Source organism: Mustela nivalis, assembly GCF_964662115.1.
Source record: "Mustela nivalis genome assembly, chromosome: 7".
NCBI classification, from domain to species: Eukaryota; Metazoa; Chordata; class Mammalia; order Carnivora; family Mustelidae; genus Mustela; species Mustela nivalis.
Window position 1 is genome coordinate 124,461,676 of NC_139026.1, and position 20,576 is coordinate 124,482,251.

A 20,576-nucleotide genomic window follows, 5' to 3' on the forward strand; every position below is an offset into this window, starting at 1 on the left:
AATACTTTTTAACACATCAGTCTTAGACTTTGAATATTCTGTATTTTTCTGTTGTTGATTTAAAATGTATTTTGCTTTTTTCTTTAGCAGCGAATAATACTTCTGAAGAAGACTTTATAATCAGGTAGGTTTTTTTTTTTTTTTTTTTTACAAATTCTGTGTTAACAAGAGAATGCAGAGAAAAGCATTTGTTGAGAGTTTTACTGTGTGCTAGGCACTATATTATGTGCTTGACATTTATTACTTATATAGTCATTACAATAGCATCACAAAGTAGATGTGCTGTTACAGCCCATTTTTTTTTTATTAATTAGTCAGCTGTGGTTCAGGAACACTGATTAATTGACCTATGATTCTATAGTTAAAGAGTAGAAGACCCAGAAACCGCCACTGCTGCTAACAAGAGCTTGAACGCTGTGAATTTTCGGTCTTGGAGGGGGCCATGGTGCCCCCCGTGAGGCATAAGAAACTAGTCAGTTACTCACAGTTTGAAAATTCTGGCAGCGATGATGACTTTGTTTCCGCAACCACACCTTTGAATAAGAAGCCCAGAACAACACCAAAAGAGTTATTAATACTAGAAACAAGGAAACCTAAACTGAAGAATCTCCAGAAAGAAGATATCCCACTACAAGAGAAAACCCCTAAAAAAGGATGGCTTTAGGTGACGAACTCTACCGAGACTTAGAAGTGGTGCTAGCTTTATCGGTGAAGGAACTTCCAGCGGTCACCATTGATGTGGGAGAGGCTCAAGCTACAAGCACCAAAAAAATGTGGCAGCAGCGAAATTGGGATAATGACTAAGGCTCCCCATCTCTCCGATTGCAGTGTAGCCAGTGATGATTTAGATTTGGATAAGTTTACCGAGGAAGATGATGTGTGCGGTGCTCAAGGAAAAAGAAAAACAGCATCAAAAGCTGTGGTACAGGGCGCCTGGGTGGCTCAGTGGGTTAAGCCGCTGCCTTCTGCTCAGGTCATGATCTCAGGGTCCTGGGATCGAGTCCCGCATCGGGCTCTCTGCTCACCGGGGAGCCTGCTTCCTCCTCTCTCTCTCTGCCTGCCTCTCTGCCTACTTGTGATCTTTCTCTGTCAAATAAATAAATAAAAAAAAAATAAAAGCTGTGGTACAACAGAGGAAGATTCTTTCGGAAGGCAGTGATGGCGGTAGTGCTGACGACTCTGAACCGCTGGTGGAGAGTCTGAGGATGAGTCTGATTTTAGGGAGAAAGAAGAAGATGATGATGCGAACTTCACTCTGGGAGAAAATAAAGTGGAAGAAATTAAAAAGAAAGAAGTGAAGGTAAAATCCCCAGTTGAAAAAAAGGAGAAGAAACCTAAATCCAAAAGTGATACTTTGGAAGTGACTTCAAGAGACTCTGCTCCAGCTGCCCTGAAATCAGAATCTCAGCCTTCCTTTATCAATGAAGAGGCCATTCGGAAACCACTACAAATATGCAAACCTTCCAGCTGAAGCTGGAAGCAGAAAACCTAAGTAGATGCCACCAGCGCTGTCTGGAAGCAGCAGCAGCAGCAACAACAGCAGGAGCCCACTGGCAGGGGTGTCTGTTAAGTCTCCAAATCAGAGTCTCTGCCTTGGCTTGTCCAGATTAGCACAAGTGAAACCTTTGCATCCAAATGTCGCTAGTGGCTGAGTGTGATAGTCAGCGAAGTTTTGATTAAGAGAAAAAGAGTTTTACAAGTGTGTTTATGTTTGAATTGTGTTTCTGTTTAAGGAGGGTATCATAAAGGAATCCTTTAATGTAAAAAAAAAAAAAAAAAACAAAAACGAGTAGTAGACCCATGATTTGACTGTCAGCCTGCGTGACTCCCACATCAATTCTTTTGTCCCTCAGCAGTACTGGGGTTAAGGTACAGATCCTAGTCAGATCAATTCAGAGAGTAATTTAGTTATGTGTTTGCTTATTTAGCGTTTTCCTAAGAAACCAGGTTAGTCCAAGCATTTGTCCTAATATATTTGACAACTAGTGATAACTAGGGGTAATTAGTGCAGTGGCAACTAGTCTCTTGTTTTTACTGTTAGAGATTTTAGGATGGCTCTAATTACCTATGGCCATAGTACATAGCTTTTATATAAGCAAGACCTAATCAGGCAAGTTCTTAGATATAGAGATGTCTGCTTTCCTTGAGATGAATGATTTTCCAGAAGTGATGTATATGTAATTTAGGTGTAGGCCATGATACGTTAATTAATTTTATCATCTCTTTAGAGGATATTTCTAAATGATTCTCTGTTTACTGACTTCCCAGTCTAGTTTTTCCTTTAGGCTAGTTCCCTTGACCTTGAAGCTTTTTCTTTTTTTGTAGATTTTTTTTTTCCTTTTCTCTGTTGACTTTTATATAATCTTTTCTTGTTTTTTTCTTTTTTCTTTCTTTTCTTTTCTTGGCATTTCTTTTATTCCATTTTTTCCCTTTCTGCCAGCTAAGTATTCTCTGTTTTTCTGTAGACAAAATCAAAAGCACATAGAATTTCAGGTTTTTTAGGACATCTTAGAGATGAACTAAGTAAAATACTCTCTGGTACTACAGCCTGTGTTTAACATCCTCACCAAGTGATTATTTAAATGGAGAATTTGAAATGCAAAAGAGATTAAAGTAACTTATTTGGATATGATAAGTGACAGAAATGAGATTTACATTCAGGTTTCCCCTTTTTTTCTCATCTTAATAGGTGAATGTTTTAATAATAGAAAGATGGGGAGTGGGTCTAGTGAACACAGTGAAGGTGTGTAAGGAAGGAATTGGCAGGAGAGGCCAACTTTCAAGAATAACAACACTGGGCTGGATAGGAATAAGAGTTTTAGAAAAGATGTCAGAATATTTGGGCATATGATAAGTTAGATAAAGATGGATTACAGAAATGAAGGACACACACACATGGGAAGGAATGAAGGACACAGGATATTGGGAGTTGTTTAGAGAAGCATATTAAAATAGAAGGTTCAAGAGAACCACGAGCAGTATTTTTTGATGATTTGTTTAATTGAATGAACTAGCATACTTCAGGTTTTCTTTCTTTTTTTTTGGTTCTCTTTTATTTATTTATTTATTTATTATTTATTTTAAGCATAACAGTATTCATTATTTTTGCACCACACCCAGTGTTCCATGCAATCCGTGCCCTCTATAATACCCACCACCTTGTACCCTGACTTACCACTCCCCGCTGTTGAGAGGTTTTAAAATCATTTGAGCCATGGGGAAGGCTTTTTACAGCATATAGGAATGTGATATCATCTACTTCCAGCCCAATCTTGGCTAAGATCCTCTTGAGTATCTAAGGGGGGATGGAGATTCTGAACCACACAGATATATGGCCCAAGGTAGGGGTCTCCTCACTCCACCTCTTTTTCTAATTCTTTGATGTCTTTCCCATGTACATGTAGGGTTTGGTGGGCTAAGACTGGCTGTCAAATCAGTAACAGAGCTTCATTTGGGTAGTTGGTAACATGTCTACATTGAGATGATTACATGGATGACTTTCAGTTTAGCTTGTCTCCAGGAGCAGGAAATGGCTCCTACTCTTGGCCATTTGAAGCTATGCTTGTTTTGGGAATCTGCTTTCATAGGCTAAAGATTTAAAAGCTTGGAGGGTACCACTGAGCCCTGAAAAAGAGTGATCTAAGAGCTCACAGAAAGAAAATATTAGGCGGTGTATAGGGAAATAGAGGCACAGCTACCAGAACTCTATTTTTATAGCAGTCTCTCTTCTTGGGTATCTCAGTGCTTATGAAGGTTTATGTAGACCTAAATAAGGCAGGACCTGTGTAGGGAAAAAGTTGGACCTTATAGTTTTTAACCTCTCTGGGAACAGTATTCCCACTAATAACATAAATTTGTTCTTTAACATGTGTGTATTTGTTTGTTTATTTAAATTGAAGCATACTTGACACATAATGTGATGTTGTGTTTCAGGCGATTTAAGAACTCTGAATGTTACACCATGCCTACCACAAGCGTAGCTACTATCTCTTACTGCATGATGCTATTACAATACCATTGACTGTATTTCCTATGCTGTACTTGTATCCCTGTGACTTACTATAACTGGAATCCTGAACCTCACATTCCCCTTTACCCATTTTGTCCATCCTCCCACCCCCTTCCCTTCTGGTGATACAGAATTCTCTGTATTTCTGGGTCTGTTTCTGTTTGCTTTTGCTTTTACTGCTATTGCCTCAGGAGCAAGTTGGGACTACATCAAAATCAAAAGCTTTTGCACAGTGAAGGAATCAATCCACGCAATGAAAAGGCAACCTATGGAATAGGAGTAGATATTTGCAAATGACATAGCCAGTAAAGGGTTAGTATACAAATATAAAGAATTGATAGAACTCAGCATCCAAAACACAACCCAATTTAAAAATTATCAGAATTGAGCACTGGGTGTGGTGCAAAAATAATGAATACTGTTATGCTGAAAATAAATAAAACCTGGGTATTTACCCCAAAGATACAGATGTAGTGAAAAGAAGGGCCATCTGTACCCCAATGTTTATAGCAACAATGGCCATGGTCCAACTGTGGAAAGAACCAAATGCCCTTCAATGGACGAATGGATAATGAAGATGTGGTCTATATACACTATGGAGTATTATGCCTCCATCAGAAAGGATGAATACCCAACTTTTATAACAACATGGATGGGACTGAGAGAGATTATGCTGAGCGAAATCAAGTCAAGCAGAGAGAATCAATTATCATATGGTTTCACTTATTTGTGGAGCATAACAAATAGCATGGAGGACATGGGGAGTTAGAGAGGAGAAGGGAGTTGGGGGAAATTGAAGGGGAGGTGAACCTTGAGAGACTATGGACTCTGAAAAACAATCTGAGGAGTCTGAAGTGGCGGGGGTGGGTTGGAGGTTGGGGTACCAGGTGGTGGGTATTAGAGAGGGCATGGATTACATGGAGCACTGGGTGTGGTGCGAAAATAATGAATACTGTTATGCTGAAAATAAATAATAAATAAATTGTAAAAATATATTAAAAATTTTTTAAAAAAGTAAAAAAAATTATCAGAAGACATGAACAGACATTTTTACAAAGAAAACATACAGATGACCTACAGACACCTAAGAAGATACTCAGCATCACTCATCATCAGGCAAATGGAAATCAACACTACAATGAGATACCACTGCATACCTGTCAGAACGGTTAAAAGAAAAAAAAGTAACAATGTCGGCAAGTATATGGAGAAAAAGGAATCCTCTTTGATTATTGGTGGGAATGCAAACTAACGCAGCCACTGTGGAAACAGTATGGAGTTTCCTCCAAAAGTTAAAAATTGAACTACCCTACAATGCAGTAATCACACTATTGGGTATTTACTCCCCAAAATAAGAAAACACCAATTCGAAGGGATACATGTACCCCTGTGGTTACTACAGCATTAGTTAACAATAGTCAACCCAAGTGTCCATTGATAGATGAATGGATAAAGAAGAAGTGACATATATATATACAATGGAATATTCAGCCATAGAAAAGAATCAAAATTTTCCATTTGCAGTGAAATGGAGGGAACTAGAGAATATTGTGCTAAGCAGAGTTGTCAGAGAAAGACAAATACTATAAGATTTCACTCATATGTAGAATTTAAGAAACAATAGAAATGAGCAAAGAAAAAAACAAAAAATGTGAGACAGACAACCAAGAAAATGACTCTTAAATATAGAGAACAAGTTGATGGTTACCAGAGGGGAGATGGGTGGGGGAACGGGTGAAATAGGAGCTAAGGGTTAAGGAATGCACTTGTCGTGATGAGCACTGGGTGATGGAATTACCAAATCATTATATTGTATAGATGAAATAATACAGCACTGTGTGTTAATGATACTGGAATTAAAATAAAAAATAACAAAAACAGAGGTCAAAGTTCAATTACATCAAGAAACTTCATTCAATAAGTAGATAGCTGACCTTTCACTCAGTTTTTCTTTTTCATGAACTTGTTTTTGTTGTGTATTTTTGCTCTAAAGTATTTCCATTAAACCTGGTGATGATGATGCTTCATGGCCTGCATCAGGTGATGAAGACTTAAGTTTGAATACAAAGGTAATGTACTCTCTTGTGAAATTAATTTTTCTGCTCTGAATTTAGTTTTGTGTATTATTTACTCTTAAAATTTAAGTGGCCTGCCTATCATCATTTTATGTTTGAAGTGGAAAGTTGGTCAAAAAAAACCATTTTATAGAAATATGACCAGTTGAATTTTTTTTAACTCCATTAAATAATGAAGGTGGAAAAAATAGGCTGGAAATGTATCATTTTTTATATTGGAAAAAGCTTTCCCATGATGGAGGAAATAGGACATTTGGTCAAGGATAAGGATTCTTACTGTGAGTTTTAAATTATCATATCATGACTTTTCTTTCTTTTCTTTTCCTTTCTCTTTCTTTTCTTCTAACATGACTTTTACAATACTCATGCCTAAATGAATCTTTAGTGGACCCAGTTATTTATTGCAAATTGTTTTTTCTTGGATATGTGTCTGTTTTTGTGCCAGTTCCATGTGTTCATCATCATTAGCCATCAGAGAGATTCAAATCAAAAACACATTGAGATACCACCTTACACAAGTTAGAATGGCCAAAATCAACAAGACAGTAAACAACAAGTGTTGGAGAGGATGTGGAGAAAGGGCAACCCTCTTACACTATTGGTGGGAATGCAAGTTGGTGGAGCCACTTTGGAAAACAGTGCTACCCTATGACCCTGCAATTGCACTACTGGGTATTTACCCCAAAGATACAGGTATAGTGAACAGAAGAGCCATCTGTACCCCAACATTCATAGTAGCAATGGCCACAGTTGACAAACTGTGGAAAGAACCAAGATGCCCTTAAACAGATAAATGGATAAAGAAGATATGGCCCTTATATACAATGGGGTATTATGCCTCCATCAGGAAGGATGAATACCCAACTTTTGTATCAACATGGACGGGACTGGAAAAGATTATGCTGAGTGAAATAAGTCAAGCAGAGAGAGTCAATTATCATATGGTTTCACTTACTTGTGGAGCACAAGGAATAACATGGAGGACTTTGGGAGATGGAGAGGAGAAGTGGGTTGGGGGAAATAGTAGGGGGAGACAAACCATGAGTGCTGTGGACTCTGAGAAACAAACTGAGGGTTTTGGAGGGGAGGTGGGTGGGGGGCGTTGGTTGAGCCTGGTGGTGGGTATTAAGGAGGGCATCTTTTCCATGGAGCACTGAGTGTGGTGCATAAACGATGAATTTTGGAACACACACACACAAAATTAAAAAATTTTTTTTTAATTTTTTATAAACATATAATTTTATCCCCAGGGGTACAGGTCTGTGAATCACCAGGTTTACACACTTCACAGCACTCACCAAAGCACATACCCTCCCCAATGTCCATAATCCCACCCCCTTCTCCCAACCACCCTCCCCCCAGCAACCCTTAGTTTGTTTTGTGAGATTAAGAGTCACTTATGGTTTGTCTCCTTCCCAATCCCATCTTGTTTCATTGATTCTTCTCCTACCCACTTAAGCCCCCATGTTGCATCACCACTTCCTCATATCAGGGAGATCATATGATAGTTGTCTTTCTCTGCTTGACTTATTTCGCTAAGCATGATACACTCTAGTTCCATCCATGTTGTCGCAAATGGCAAGATTTCATTTCTTTTGATGGCTGCATAGTATTCAATTGTGTATATATACCACATCTTCTTGATCCATTCATCTGTTGATGGACATCTAGGTTCTTTCCATAGTTTGGCTATTGTGGACATTGCTGCTATAAACATTCGGGTGCACGTGCCCCTTTGGATCACTACGTTTGTATCCTTAGGGTAAATACCCAATAGTGCAATTGCTGGGTCATAGGGCAGTTCTATTTTCAACATTTTGAGGAATCTCCATGCTGTTTTCCAGAGTGGTTGCACCAGCTTGCATTCCCACCAACAGTGTAGGAGGGTTCCCCTTTCTCCGCATCCTCGTCAGCATCTGTCATTTCCTGACTTGTTGATTTTAGCCATTCTGACTGGTGTGAGGTGATATCTCATTGTGGTTTTGATTTGTATTTCCCTGATGCCGAGTGATATGGAGCACTTTTTCATGTGTCTGTTGGCCATCTGGATGTCTTCTTTGCAGAAATGTCTGTTCATGTCCTCTGCCCATTTCTTGATTGGATTATTTGTTTTTTGGGTGTTGAGTTTGCTAAGTTCTTTATAGATTCTGGACACTAGTCCTTTATCTGATATGTCGTTTTCAAATATCTTCTCCCATTCTGTCAGTTGTCTTTTGATTTTGTTAACTGTTTCCTTTGCTGTGCAAAAGCTTTTGATCTTGATGAAATCCCAATAGTTCATTTTTTCCCTTGCTTCCCTTGCCTTTGGCGTTGTTCCTAGGAAGATGTTGCTGTGGCTGAGGTCGAAGAGGTTGCTGCCTGTGTTCTCCTCAAGGATTTTGATGGATTCCTTTCGCACATTGAGGTCCTTCAACCATTTTGAGTCTATTTTTGTGTGTGGTGTAAGGAAATGGTCCAATTTCATTTTTCTGCATGTGGCTGTCCAATTTTCCCAGCACCATTTATTGAAGAGGCTGTCTTTTTTCCATTGGACATTCTTTCCTGCTTTGTCGAAGATTAGTTGACTGTAGAGTTGAGGGTCTATTTCTGGCTCTCTATTCTGTTCCATTGATCTATGGGTCTGTTTTTGTGCCAGTACCATGCTGTCTTGATGATGACAGCTTTGTAATAGAGCTTGAAGTCCGGAATTGTGATGCCACCAACGTTGGCTTTCTTTTTCAATATCCCTTTGGCTATTCGAGGTCTTTTCTGGTTCCATATAATTTTAGAATTATTTGTTCCATTTCTTTGAAAAAGATGGATGGTACTTTGATAGGAATTGCATTAAATGTGTAGATTGCTTTAGGTAGCATAGACATTTTCACAATATTTATTCTTCCAATCCAGGAGCATGGAACATTTTTCCATTTCTTTGTGTCTTCCTCGATTTCTTTCATGAGTACTTTATAGTTTTCTGAGTATAGATTCTGTGCCTCTTTGGTTAGAATTATTCCTAGGTATCTTATGGTTTAGGGTGCAATTGTAAATGGGATTGACTCCTTAATCTCTCTTTCTTCTGTCTTGTTGTTGGTGTAGAGAAATGCAACTGATTTCTGTGCATTGATTTTATATCCTGACACTTTACTGAATTCCTGTATAAGTTCTAGCAGTTTTGGAGTGGAGTCTTTTGGGTTTTCCACATATAGTATCATATCATCTGCAAAAAGTGATAATTTAACTTCTTTGCCGATTTGGATGCCTTTAATTTCCTTTTGTTGTCTGATTGCTGAGGCTAGGACCTCTAGTACTATGTTGAATAGCAGTGGTGATAATGGACATCCCTGCCGTGTTCCTGACCTTAGCGGAAAAGCTTTCAGTTTTTCTCCATTGAGAATGATATTTGCGGTGGGTTTTTCATAGATGGCTTTGATGATATTGAGGTATGTGCCCTCTATCCCTACACTTTGAAGAGTTTTGATCAGGAAGGGATGCTGTACTTTGTCAAATGCTTTTTCAGCATCTATTGAGAGTATCATATGGTTCTTGTTCTTTCTGTATTGATGTGTTGTATCACATTGACTGATTTGTGGATGTTGAACCAACCCTGCAGCCCTGGAATAAATCCCACTTGGTCGTGGTGAATAATCCTTTTAATGTACTGTTGAATCCTATTGGCTAGTATTTTGTTGAGTATTTTTGCATCTGTGTTCATCAAGGATATTGGTCTATAGCTCTCTTTTTTTATGGGAGCCTTGTCTGGTTTTGGGATCAAGGTGATGCTGGCCTCATAAAATGAGTTTGGAAGTTTTCCTTCCATTTCTATTTTTTGGAATAGTTTCAGGAGAATAGGAATTAGTTCTTCTTTAAATGTTTGGTAGAATTCCCCCGGGAAGCCATCTAGCCCTGGGCTTTTGTTCGTTTGGAGATTTTTAATGACTGTTTCAATCTCCTTACTGGTTATGGGTCTGTTCAGGCTTTCTATTTCTTCCTGGTTCAGTTGTGGTAGTTTATATGTTTCTAGGAATGCATCCATTTCTTCCAGATTGTCAAATTTATTGGCGTAGAGTTGCTCATAGTATGTTCTTATAGTAGTTTGTATTTCTTTGGTGTTAGTTGTGATCTCTTCTCTTTCATTCATGATTTTATTTATTTGGGTCCTTTCTCTTTTCTTTTTGATAAGTCGGGCCAGGGGTTTATCAATTTTATTAATTCTTTCAAAGAACCAGCTCCTAGTTTCGTTGATTTGTTCTATTGTTTTTTTGGTTTCTATTTCATTGATTTCTGCTCTGGTCTTTATGATTTCTCTTCTCCTGCTGGGCTTAGGGTTTCTTTCTTGTTCTTTCTCCAGCTCCTTTAGGTGTAGGGTTAGGTTGTGTACCTGAGACCTTTCTTGTTTCTTGAGAAAGGCTTGTACCGCTATATATTTTCCTCTCAGGACTGCCTTTGTTGTGTCCCACAGATTTTGAACTGTTGTATTTTCATTATCATTTGTTTCCATGATTTTTTTCAATTCTTCTTTAATTTCCCGGTTGACCCATTCATTCTTTAGAAGGATGCTGTTTAGTCTCCATGTATTTGGGTTCTTTCCAAACTTCCTTTTGTGGTTGAGTTCTAGCTTGAGAGCATTGTGGTCTGAAAATATGCAGGGAATGATCCCAATCTTTTGATACTGGTTGAGTCCTGATTTAGGACTGAGGATGTGATCTATTCTGGAGAATGTTCCATGTGCACTAGAGAAGAATTTGTATTCTCTTGCTGGGGATGAAATGTTCTGAATATATCTGTGATGTCCATCTGGTCCAGTGTGTCATTTAAGGCCTTTATTTCCTTGCTGATCTTTTGCTTGGATGATCTGTCCATTTCAGTGAGGGGAGTGTTAAAGTCCCCTACTATTATTGTATTATTGTTGATGTTTTTCCTTGATTTTGTTATTAATTGGTTTATATAGTTGGCTGCTCCCACGTTGGGGGCATAGATATTTAAAATTGTTAAATCTTCTTGTTGGACAGACCCTTTGAGTATGATATAGTGTCCTTCCTCATCTCTTATTATAGTCTTTGGCTTAAAATCTAATTGATCTGATATAAGGATTGCCACTCCTGCTTTCTTCTGATGTCCATTAGCATGGTAAATTCTTTTCCACCCCCTCACTTTAAATATGGAGGTGTCTTCAGGCTTAAAATGAGTTTCTTGTAGGCAACATATAGATGGGTTTTGTTTATTTATCCATTCTGATACCCTGTGTCTTTTGACAGGGGCATTTAGCCCATTAACATTGAGGGTAACTATTGAGAGATATGTATTTAGTGCCATTGTATTGCCTGTAAGGTGACTGTTACTGTATATGGTCTCTGTTCCTTTCTGATCTACCACTTGTAGGCTCTCTCTTTGCTTAGAGGACCCCTTTCAATATTTCCTGTGGAGCTGGTTTGGTGTTTGCAAATTCTTTCTTTGTCCTGGAAGGTTTTAATCTCTCCTTCTATTTTCAATGATAGTCTAGCTGGATATAGTATTCTTTGCTGCATGTTTTTCTAGTTTAGTGCTCTGAATATATCATGCCAGCTCTTTCTGGCCTGCCAGGTCTCTGTGGATAAGTCAGCTGCCCATCTAATATTTTTACCATTGTATGTTACAGACTTCTTTTCCTGGGCTGCTTTCAGGATTTTCTCTTTGTCACTAAGACTTGTAAATTTTACTCTTAGGTGATGGGGTGTGGACCTATTCTTGTTGGTTTTGAGGGGGGTTCTCTGCACCTCCTGGATTTTGATGCTTGTGTCCTTTGCCATATTAGGGAAATTCTCTCCAATAATTCTCTCCAACATACCTGCTGCTCCCATCTCTTTTTTTATTTCTTCTGGAATCCCAATTATTCTAATGTTGTTTTGTCTTATGGTGTCACTTATCTCTCGAATTCTCCCCTCGTGGTCCAGTAGCTGTCTGTCCCTCTTTTGCTCAGCTTCTTTATTCTCTGTCATTTGGTCTTCTATATCACTAATTCTTTCTTCTGCCTCATTTATCCTCGCAGTGAGAGCCTCCATTTTTGATTGCACCTCATTAATAGCTTTTTTGATTTCAACTTGGTTAGATTTTAGATCTTTTATTTCTCCAGAAAGGGCTTTTATATCTCTCGAGAGGGTTTCTCTAATATCTTCCATGCCTTTTTCGAGCCCGGCTAGAACCTTGAGAATTGTCATTCTGAACTCTAGATCTGACATATTACCAATGTCTGTATTGATTAGGTCCCTAGTTTTCGGTACTGCCTCTTGTTCTTTTTTTTGTGTTGAATTTTTCCGTCTTGTCATTTTGTCCAGATAAGAGTATATGAAGGGTCAAGTAAAATACTAAAAGGGTGGGAACAACTCCAGGAAAATATGCTTTAACCAAATTAGAAGAGATCCAAAATCGTGAGGGGGAAGAAAGGGGATAAAAAGAGGTTCAAAAAGGAAGAAAGAAAAAAAAAAGAAAAAAGAAAAAAAAAGAAAAGAATTAAAAAAAAAGAAAACACCTAAGAAAAATGTAAAAAAGAAAATATATATATATTAGATAAACTAGTAAAAAATCGTTAAAAAAGAAAAAGGTAACAGTTAAAAAAAATTTTACCCAAAGGTGAGGAAAAAAAAATGAAAAAGAAAAAAATTAAATTAACTGCAAGACTAAAAAAAAAATCACAGGGAAGAAGCCATGAGTTCCGTGCTTGGCTTTCTTCTCTGGAATTCTGCTGCTCTCCTTGGTATTGAAACCACACTCCTTGGTAGGTGAACTTGGTCTCGGCTGGATTTCTTGTTGATCTTCTGGGGGAGGGGCCTGTTGTAGTGATTCTCAAGTGTCTTTGCCCCAGGCGGAATTACACCGCCTTTACCCGGGGCCGGGGTGAGTAATCCGCTCGGGTTTGCTTTCAGGAGCTTTTGTTCCCTGAGCGCTTTCCGTAGAGTTCTGGAGGACGGGAATACAAATGGCGGCCTCCTGGTCTCCGGCCTGGAGAAGCCGAGAGCCCAGGGCCGCACTCCTCAGTGTGCCCTCAGAGAACAGCGCCCAGTTACTCCCGTCTGCCTGACCTCTGGCCGCGCTCTGAGCTCACCGAGCCTGCCACCGGTTCAAGGTCACCCCAAGCTGCGACTTACTGTCGGCTCTGTCTCTGCAGCCGGCTTTCCCGTTCCAATACCCGCAAGCTCTGCGACACTCAGACACCCCCGATCCTTCTGTGACCCTGTGGGACCTGAGGCCACACTGACCCCGCGTGGGCTTCGCCCTGGTTTAGCCTCTGGAGTGATGTCCCTCAGCGGAACAGACTTTTAAAAGTCCTGATTTTGTGCGCGGTTGCTCCGCCGCTTGCCGGGAGCCGCCCGCCCCCTCCCCCCCCCCCCCCCCCCCGCCGGTCTATCTTCCCGTCACTTTGGATTCACTTCTCCGCTGGTCCTACCTTTCAGAAAGTGGTTGTTTTTCTGTTTCCAGAATTGCTGTTCTTCTTCTCTTCGATCTGCCGATGGATTTTCAGGTTGTTTGCAATCTTTAGATAAGCTATCTAGCTGATCTCCGGCTAGCTGAAGTAGTCTCAGCCTGCTACTTCTCCGCCATCTTGACTCCTCTAAATTAAAAAAATTTTTTGATAAAAATTCCTCAACTTTTTTTCTTTAACCCTATTTGTGCCCCATTAGATATATCCTTTCAATGTATATATTTCTCCTTAGAATTCTTATTACCAATTCTTTCTTCAAGTGAAAGCTGATGTATTAGAAACATTTCTTTTTCTATTTTTTCTCTTGAGAGATAATTATGGCTTTCAGGTAGTGATAGATGGCCACTAATTGAGCAATTTACTTTATAGCCAAAAAATTAAATTCTTTACTATAGTATTTATAAATAAATAATTGTAGAGTGAGAAAAGTCAGTAGTATTAGGGATATACTATGAAAAAAAGTCGCTGTTTCATATGTATTTATAATACGTATATAATATATATTTATAATATGTAATTGAAATATTTTAAGAGACTTCTGTTTATGGTATATCCATAATCACACTTACATATACTGAAAAGTATGTTTTTTCTACATACCATTTTTTAAAAATTTTTTTATTTTTTATAAACATATATTTTTATCCCCAGGGGTACAAGTCTGTGAATCACCCAGGTTTACACACTTCACAGCACTCACCAAAGCACATACCCTCCCCAATGTCCATAATCCCACCCCCTTCTCCCAACCACCCTCCCCCCAGCCACCCTCAGTTTGTTTTGTGAGATTGAGAGTCACTTATGGTTTGTCTCCCTCCCAATCCCATCTTGTTTCATTGATTCTTCTCCTACCCACTTAAGCCCCCATGTTGCATCACCACTTCCTCATATCAGGGACATCATATGATAGTTGTCTTTCTCTGCTTGACTTATTTCACTAAGCATGATACGCTCTAGTTCCATCCATGTTGTCGCAAATGGCAAGATTTCATTTCTTTTGATGGCTGCATAGTATTCCATTGTGTATATATACCACATCTTCTTGATCCATTCATCTGTTGATGGACATCTAGGTTCTTTCCATAGTTTGGCTATCATACCGATTTTTAACTTACATTTTTCCTTGTCTTACACTCGTGCTTGAATGATTGGTCATGTCTTATATTTTTCCTTCCTTTCCACCCAAAGCTTTTTTTTTTTAATGACTTATTCCTACCCTAATTTTTCCTTGCAGAAAACTTTAGTGTCTATTGTTTCAGCCAATCTCTTTCTGTCTCCACTGTCAACATATTTGGTTATGACTTTCTGTTTTGTGTGTGTGGTTTTTGTTCATGAATCATGCCCCACAAGGTATATGATGATTTTTTTTTCTCTTTTCTGGAAGGAACTAAATTTAAACAATCACTTGTATTTAGGATTTTTTTAAAAATATTTATTTCATAGAGACTGCACATGCGGGGAGCAGCAGGCAGAGGGAGAAGCAGACTCCATGCTGAGCAAGGAGCCCAGTGTGGGACTCTATCCTAGAATCCTGAGCCAAAGGCAGATACTTAACTGAATGAGGCACCCAGGTGTCCCTGTCTTTAGCATTTTGGCAAACAAAAGCAACTTAAATTGTTTGCAATTCCAACTTACCTAACTAAGATACTACTAAAAACTAAATTTTAGTATTTCCTCCTGTAAGAGATATTCATGCAAATGTAAATCATGCAAATACATTTTAAAAATAATTAAAGTTAACATTTTTTAGTGTTAGTTCTTTTTTTCAATAATACTTTTAATTACCTAGGAATAAATTTTTATTTTAGGTTACTTTGGTAAAGAAAGTATTTAAACATTTTTGAAATTTCAATTCCATTTATTTTACATATACTGTATTATTGGTTTCAGAAGTAGAATTCAGTGATTCATCAGTTGTGTACAACACCCACTGCTCATTAATTCAAGTACCCTCTTTAATGTCCATCACTCAGTTATTCCACTCCCCCGTAATCCTCCCACTCCCAGCCCACCTCCCTCCAGCAACCCTCAGGTTCTTTTCTATAGTTAAGAGTCTTCAAGGGGGGTGGGGTTATGGACATTGGGGAGGGTATGTGCTTTGGTGAGTGCTGTGAAGTGTGTAAACCTGGCGATTCACAGATCTGTACCACTGGGGATAAAAATATATGTTCATAAAAAATTAAATTAAAAATTAAAAAAAATCCCTTTACAGGGATTAACTAAAAAAAAAAAAAAAAAAAAAAGAGTCTTGTAGGATCTGCCTCCTTCTCTGTTTTCATCTTTTTTTCCCCCCTCCCTTCCCATATGTTCATCTGTTTTGTTTCTTAAATTCCACATATGAGTGAAATCATGGTATTTGTCTTTCTCTGACTGACTTAATTTTGCTTAGCATCATACCCTCTAGTTCCATTCATGTCATTGTAAGTGGAAAGATTTCATTCATTTTGATGGCTGAGTAATATTTCATTGTGTGTGTATGTGTGTGTGTGTGTGTGTGTGTGTGTATGGTGGGGGTCTTCTTTATCCATTCATCTGTCAATGGACATCTAGGTTCTTTCCATAGTTTGGCTATTGTGGACATTGCTGGAATAGACATTGGGGTGCAGGTACCCCTTCAGGATGCTACATTTGTATCCTTTGGATAAATACCTAGTAGTGTAATTGCTGGGTTGTAGGATAGCTTTATTGTTAACTTTTTTGAGGAAGAATTTGTAATAATCAGGAGTAAGGAAAATAACATTTTGGGACTAGCTATTAAATCTCTCATAATCCTCACCCCATGAGAAAATGTAGGCTAGTAAATGACAGAACTGAGATTTGAATGATTCCAAAATCTATGTTCTTTGTGTAATGGTGCTCATTTGATAATGGTGAATGTTATAATTATTTTACCAAATGTGTTACTTGTAATCCTTAAAACTATTAATTTTTTTTCTAGAATACCTCAAAACCAAACTTAAGGAAGCAAAGGAATGTTTCTCAGCATTTCAAGAACTGTAAGCTGTTTGAAGACTTGTGTTATTCACTGATTTTTGTCTGTTCTTGTGTTAGTAATTCGAAATTACAGGTATTTTCATGTTCTCTTTATTTTGTTTTTTACTAAATGGAAGCAAAACTTGGCCTTGTATCACCGGGAGATAAAACTTTATTTGAGAATGATAATTCTGATAACAAGTGTGAACATACGGTTGGCGTTCCTTCCAAACCATCCGTCGATGTCTGTGACTCTTCTCCTCTGGCTTTGCCATCACCTGATTCTAGTCTAAAACCTCCTTTCACATTGTTAGGCCTTGGTCTTACAAAGGTAAGTTGTTTCATTTTAAACTTTTCCCCTATTTTTTTTTTTCATATATCATCCTCTTGATCCTTATAATGAAAAGAATCTTAGGAAGAAATGGAAGTCCTCAAGATCATAAGAGAAAGCAGTGTCATACTGGTAGAGAGGTAGTTGGATTGAGATTTATAAAGGTTGGTGGGAGTGAACAGTTCTTAGGTATTCCATTATGGAAGGAAAGAATTACGGAGCAACTGGAAAGAACTGCTGTAGATGGATGTGAAGATGAGGGAGGAGCTGAAGACAAAGAATTCATTTAAGAACAGCGATATAAATGTAAACTTGCAGAGGTGAGAGAGATTATTATAAAAACACAATAGCAGTTGTGGGGCTATGGGAGAGCAGATACTCTACATCATAAAATATGGTAGAAATTATTTTAAGTGCAAATTAAGAAAATGAAGGCAGGTAATTAAAAAATGCTCAGACTCCTCTGAATGACTTACAGCTTATTTTTATGAAGAAGTGGAAGAAAATTTTATCCTTACCTTTAAGTTGATAGAGTGTGATATTGTATATTTAATTTAGCAAAACATGTGTTTATAGATAATGCAAAGTGAAATCTGTTTTAGGCCTTACTCAAATTAATTATGAATTTTGAGTTTTGGCCATTATCTTTCTTTTTTTTTTTTAAGATTTTATTTTTATTTTTTCTGTATGTGTAAGAGAGAGAGAGAGAGTATAAGAGGTGGGAGAGGGGTAGAGGAGAAGCTGACTCCCTACTGAGCAGGGAGCCTGAAGCAGGATTCAATCCCAGGACCCTGAGATCATGCTGAGTTGAAGGCAGATGCTTAACCAACTGAGCCAACCAGGTGCTCTTTCTTGTGATTTCTAATTTATTTACCGTGTGGTATAATCTTGGTAAGTTTTTAGATCTTTTTGAGAATAAAGAGAGGAGATAAGTAAACACTTTATGTAGTCTTTTCATTACTTAAAACTGAAATTTCTGACTATGTAAGTGAGGTTCTTAATATTTATCCATTAAATGAAATAAATTTTAAGCTGCAACACTCTTAAAGAAAAAATATAAAATTTTGTTTCTTTTTTTTTAAGAGTTTATTTATTTATTTGACAGACAGAGATCACAAGTAGGCTGAGAGGCAGGTAGAGGGGGTTAGGGGGAAGGCAGGCTCCCTGCTGAGCAGAGATCCTGATGTGGGGCTCGATCCCAGGACCCTGGGATCATGACCTGAGCTGAAGGCATAGGCTTTAACCCACTAAGCCACCCAAGTGCCCCTAACATCTTGTTTCTTGATTCTGATTGATTTTTCATTGTATCTGCATATTATAGATACATACACACACAATTACTTTTTTATGAATGAATGAACTCACAATTTATAGTTTTTTTCTAATATGAACTATTTGTCATTATAGAATCATAAGGAAGGAAAGGTTGCTAACAGAGTATACAAAATTATTTCTGGAAGATGACTTTTACTTTTTCAATTATCTCCAATAGTGGATACATTTTATATTATCAGGAAGCTATAGTATTCATAGCTATTAGTTTTTGGGGGGGTTCTTTTTAGATTTAAAAAATTTTAAGTAATCTCTCTACCCAAACTGGGGCTTGAACTCACAACCCTGAGATCAAGAATCACACATTCTTGATTGGAGAAGTGTCTGTTCACTTCTCCAATCAAGATATACAAATGGCTATCAGACACATGAAAAAATGTTCATCATCATTAGCCCTCAGGGAGATTCAAATTAAAACCACATTGAGATAGTTAGAATGGCCAAAATTAACAAGACAGGAAACAACATGTGTTGGAGAGGATGTGGAGAAAGGGGAACCCTCTTACACTGTTGGCGGGAATGCAAGTTGGTGCAGCCTCTTTGGAGAACAGTGTGGAGATTCCTCAAGAAATTAAAAATAGACCTTCCCTATGACCCTGCAATTGCACTCCTGGGTATTTACCCCAAAGATACAGATGTCGTGAAAAGAAGGGCCATCTGTACCCCAATGTTTATAGCAGCAATGGCCACGGTCGCCAAACTATGGAAAGAACCAAGATGCCCTTCAACGGATGAATGGATAAGGAAGATGTGGTCCATATACACTATGGAGTATTATGCCTCCATCAGAAAGGATGAATACCCACCTTTTGTAGCAACATGGATGGGACTGGAAGAGATTATGCTGAGTGAAATAAGTCAAGCAGAGAGAGTCAATTATCATATGGTTTCACTTATTTGTGGAGCATAACAAATATCATGGAGGACAAGGGGAGTTAGAGAGGAGAAGGGAGTCAGGGTAAATTGGAAGGGGAGGTGAGTCATGAGAGACTATGGACTCTGAAAAACAATCTGAGGGGTTTGAAGTGGCGGGGGTGTGAGAGGTTGGGGTACCAGGTGGTGGGTATTATAGAGGGCACGGATTGCATGGAGCACTGGGTGTGGTGAAAAAATAATGAGTACTGTTTTTCTGAAAATAAATAAATGGGGGGGGGGGGGAGAATCACACATTCTTCCCACTGAGCCAGCCAGGAGTTCCCATAGTTGTTAAATTTAACATGTGAATTCTTTCATATCTGAAACTCAGAAATACTGGTGATTTGATTTTTTTTTGTCCTTTTCTTCTTTCCTCATGTGAATATTGTGTTCTGCTTGATAATGACACTTGTATTTGGAGACTTTAAAGCCTTCAACTTGGATGATCATGATTATTTTTTAATACTAGATTCTTTCTCTGGTCCTTAACTACTGGTGAAATATGCTGTTCACAGTGGAATAAGAAAACCATGTGAATTTTAAAATAGAGTTTTATATTTTTCTCATACATCATAGTAGTACTTAAAAATGCCTCAGAATTCTAAAATCCCATATTTCTCTTATATAATTTAAATCTTTTAAGATTAATTTTTAAAAATGAGTATTCTTATAAAAATCTTGAATTGGTGTTTTACAATTAAATCTTTATTAATCTTAAAAATGGTATTCATTACAGAAATGGATCTTGCTTATATATTTTTTTCTAAAGATTTATTTATTTCAGAGCAAGGGAGAGAGAGAGTTGGGGGTGGAGGGACAGAGGGAGAGGAAGAGAGAGGGAAAGAAGCAGACTCCCTGCTGAGCAGGAGCGTGATGTGGGACTCAGTCTCATAAACCTGAGATCTCACCTGAGCCAAAATCAAGGGTCAGATGTTTAACCAACCAAGCCACCTAGGTGCCCATTAACTTGCCTATGTTAGTAAAAATAGATTTTGTATCCTTGAAACTAATGTTGAAGTATGTAATTGAAATATTGAATCCCATGGGTTCCCCCCACCCCCACTTTTATTTTTATTCTGAAAATTTGAAGAGTTCTGTGTAGGTTTACATTATTTAATTATATCAGATTAGTATATTTTAATATATCTATATTTAGTATATATGTTTATCTTTTCTTTTTTAGATTTTTATGCTTTTATTTGACAGAGAGGCAGGAGGCAGAGAGGCAGGCAGAGAGAGAGGGGGAAAGCAGGCTCCCTGCTGAGCAGACAGCCCCATGTGGAGCTTGATCCCAGGACCCTGAGATTATGACCTGAGCTGAAGGCAGAGGCTCAACCCACAGAGTGACCCAGGCACCCAATATTTATCTTTTTAACATTATGAGTAATGTCATTTTTCTTACTCCAAATGTATTTGTCTAGAACTTTCTTTGTAAGTCTTCTGGGTGCTTCAGGATGTCTGGGTGGCTCAGTCAGTTAAGCATCTATCTTTGGTTCAGGTCATGAT

The 20,576-nt window shown here is 38.1% G+C and overlaps 1 long non-coding RNA gene and 1 pseudogene across 2 annotated transcripts; both read left to right on the forward strand.

The window, feature by feature from the left end:
- The first annotated feature begins 384 nt into the window (after positions 1–384).
- On the forward strand, positions 385–1,652 carry LOC309870358 (RAD51-associated protein 1 pseudogene; annotated as a pseudogene). The gene is made up of 2 exons: positions 385–937; positions 1,134–1,652. The product of its transcript is annotated as an RAD51-associated protein 1 pseudogene (transcript).
- Positions 1,653–6,028: 4,376 nt separating this feature from the next.
- Positions 6,029–16,706, forward strand: LOC309868805. The gene is made up of 3 exons (XR_014313859.1): positions 6,029–6,078; positions 16,458–16,515; positions 16,630–16,706. It is a non-coding gene; the product is annotated as an uncharacterized lncRNA (long non-coding RNA).
- Positions 16,707–20,576: the final 3,870 nt, after the last annotated feature.